Source organism: Ptychodera flava, chromosome 21 (genome assembly GCF_041260155.1).
Source record: "Ptychodera flava strain L36383 chromosome 21, AS_Pfla_20210202, whole genome shotgun sequence".
Classification (NCBI taxonomy): Eukaryota; Metazoa; Hemichordata; class Enteropneusta; family Ptychoderidae; genus Ptychodera; species Ptychodera flava.
This window is the reverse complement of record NC_091948.1, coordinates 4,726,616-4,730,556: the sequence shown is the minus strand read 5'-3', so window position 1 is coordinate 4,730,556 and position 3,941 is coordinate 4,726,616.

Sequence of the window (3,941 nt, the reverse complement as noted above, 5' to 3'; positions counted from 1 at the left end):
CGATATGTAATAAGGCTGCGTTCACAAAAAAGGGGGGGGGGGAGAGGAGGTTTGAGGAATTCAGGGGGATTCAAAGACTTTTCGGGGTAGTAGAGGGGGGACTTGAACGTTTTGCTCTGCCTATGGAAGACCTGAAATTGTTTTGTTCCCTTTTACTTTTACATTTTCTGATTCCACGGTTTGGTAGGTACTTCAATGAAAAATGAAAAATATTTTAATGTCATCCAATTGTTCTGATGTTAGTAATACTTAAACAAAACCTAGAACCATTTTGTCACATTTCATGACTTTTATCGCGGAAAAAATCTAAACATGTGTGATTTGTCGTAAAAATAAACAAACTTTGGCTTAGTAACGGGGCAGAAGCTGCAACTGTTGATGGTTTTTACAATATTTCAATGCAATAAATCAACTTCAGTTTCTATAGTATGCTGAAATACAATATTAACATTGTCCTGACAGTCATTTGTCACTTATACAAATGCATGGTACACATACACAGGCTGTCTTTGGGCCAGCTGAACAGTTCAGAATGCTGTAGGAATAGAATAAGAACGCAGTTGTGTAAAACTGAACAAAAGCTGCTGCCTACGGGCAGTATCACTATCAGGTACTGTCCTGCTACTGCAGTGTCACTGTCCTGCATACCTGGACAGTGACAGAGATAGCTCTGACTCTGATGTACATGGTAGTTGAAGAAGAGTTTGGGTCATATGACACTTTTATTATATGCCTCGATGTGAGTGAGTGCAAATCAGTGCATTGATTTGAATAGGAACATCCGGGGAGTTAGCGGGCCGGTGAACGATGTACTGACCGGTTTCGATGGTTACTCGGTCTAGTGAAGCCCTTTGACGTTTTCGACGTCAAGTAGCGCAAGATGTAAAATATATCCATGCGCGCACTGCTACTTTGATTTTCGTAAAAATCTGTTTGATGCTGGTCAATACTCGTAAAATTGTTTAAAATGCCCTGCATGTAAGGGACCGTTCAGTTTTTTACGGCTGGGGGGGGGGGCGGCAAAATCTTGTCGCCGGTGTTCAAAAAAATGATGACCCCCCCTGAATTTTTCGAGAAAAAATGATGACCCCCCCTTTGTCAGACGAAAAAAATTTGATGACCCCCCCCCCCCCCCTGCTGAAAAATAACCAAAACCCATATGTCAAATTTACCCGCACGGTTTGGATTTGAACTCCGGTACGCGGCGCACTTTATTCATGTAGCAGAGATGAAAGTGCACAAACTTCTCAGCCACATCCATGCAAACGTCTGTTAATCAGGACAACTGTAAGGCAATTTTGAACTTAATTTCCATGGACAACTTATGTCCATGGACATTGTACAAAGTAAACTTTATTTGAGTGGTTCACAAAGGCAGCCCTCCGGTTAAGAGGGTCATGGGCCACTATGTAAAGTCAACTTTATTCTAGTGGGCAACCAAAGTGGCCCGCTGGTAAAAAGAGGGTCGATCATGGCCATTGCACGAAGTAAACTTTACTGACCATGGCCGCTGAAGGCGTCCGGCGTTAAGATGCCGGTAACGAGGGTCGATCATGGCCATTGCATGAAGTAAACCTACTTGGAGTGGGCCACCAAAGGCGTCTGCCCGTTAAGAGGGTCATGGGTAATACATAAAGTATATATTTATTGTAGTGGGCCGCCGAAGGCGGCCCGCTGGTAAAGAGGGTCGTTCATGGCCATGGCATAAAGTGAATTTTATTTTAGGTATTATGTTTTTGAAAATGTGGTGACCCCCCCTTTCCTACCAGTGAAAAAGTGATGACCCCCCCTTCGTGGATTCCAAAATTATGATGACCCCCCCCCTGGATTTTGCCGGCCCCCCCAGCCGTAAAAACTGAACAGTCCCTAACTAAATGTTATATAGCATCACAGGCGACCAATAAGTACTACTGAGTTTTTCAGTGTTTTCTCTATCATTTTCTCTTCTTTCTTCATGCTCTGAATGATCGGAATAAATAAAATAAATGGTTTATATAACATAACCTAGCCTCTGTAACTCTTTATTTATTTTACACTCCATTACAAGGACGTATATCTCTCATACACACATGCTGTAATTAATTAGTCAACACAACTAATTATGCTAATCCGTGGACTTATCAGGGATTTTACGGGTTGGTCAACATCGCGAAAGATAGGAATGGTTACTAAAACTCCTATTTCATTAACATCACTATCTTTCCGATGTTGACCAACCTCTGATAAGTCCACGGATTAGCATAATTAGTTGTGTTGACTAATCAATTACAGCATGTGTGTATGAGAGATATACGTCCTTGTAATGGAGTGTAAAATGAATAAAGAGTCAAGAGGCTATAGGTTAGGCTATATAGTCATTTATTTTATTTACTACGATCAGTCAGAGCATGAAGAAAAGGAGAGGGCTGACAGTGACAGAGAAAACTGAGAAAAACTCAATAATAAGCTTATCAATATGTATGGGCCGCCTATGATAGCATTAACTGTGAAGAGGCATGTAATAAAAATATTATTGCCTGAATACATGGGTTTATGTGCCCTCGCAGCAGGAGACAATTTGCCCCCCTGACGTCGGGCAAATTGTCACCTGCTCTCAGGCACATAAATCCATGTATTTTAATAGGCAATAATATATAATGACAGTGAAACATACTTGTATACAAGATCAGGCCTGAGAGCAACACTGGGAAGACCAGGAGACTTGAAAAGTTATCAGGGATTTTTGAATTCTGGCATATGAGAATATACTCAAAGTAAAAAAATTGGGCTACCATGCTTGATTTTCTAAATTTTCACATCCTCATCGTAAACTGATACAAAATTAAAATTTGTACAGTAAAAAGACTAATTTAAATGAAAAAAGTGTGACTAAATGGTATCATTTATTTATTTTTTAACCAAATTGGCCATTATTACACCAAAATTTCAGAGATTAAAACTTTTATTTTATGGAATATTTTAACCTTCTAGTATTGTCAGTTTTGATAGCATCTCATTCATATATGTCTTGAACTTTAGAAACAATTTTTTTTACAATTTGGCAATAAGCCAGGAATTCACTATTTAAATACTCTCTCATTATCGTCATTTTGTGTGCTCTTTGACCTGGCCAGAGTTGGATTAACTCAAGTCGGCTTAGATTGATAAATCTAAAATGTTCACTGATGAAAAAAAATGAACCAATTTAAGAACTGGCCTTAGGAATATGACTCTACAAACTGCTAATAACAGGTAGTGTTGAACATCTGCGAGCAGAACTGCACGACATATGTTTATTTTTCTGCGCGCACATCCCTTACAAATATAGGACTTGTGATAGATAGTTTTGATCATATAGAGGGGGGATTTGAAATGTTTTGAGGGTATTGAGGGGGATCTGAAAAAAGATTTCAATCGCGATTCCTCTAGCCCCCCCCCCCCCCATCGTTATTTGTGAACGCAACGTAAATGCCAGTATGAGCTAGGTGATGTACGCCATTTACTATCTCCCAAATCCCAATAAGGTGAGTTACTCCTTTCGAGACTACAACTTTTAACTGCAAGTTGCTAGGAAAGTCCATGGAGTTACAGAAGTAGTCATCGATAGAGAACTTTCTCTTGACGGATACAATTATTTTTATAATCGAATGTAAATATCGAAGAACAAACAAACAAACAAACAAACAAATACAAAACAAATACAAACAAACAAACAAAGACAAAACAAAACAAACAAACAAACAAACAAACAAACAAACAAACACACACACACACACAAACAAACAAACAAACAAATAAAAATACTTCTTTTAAAATTCTGGACCAGATTCTTATACAACAAATTTTCACCTTTTGACATCATTTGAATCATGTCTGTATTGAATCCATACCTAGTCTAGAAATTGCAGGTGGTCAGACCTGACATTTGAATAACCTTTTAGGAATAGGAATGAAAACCCCAC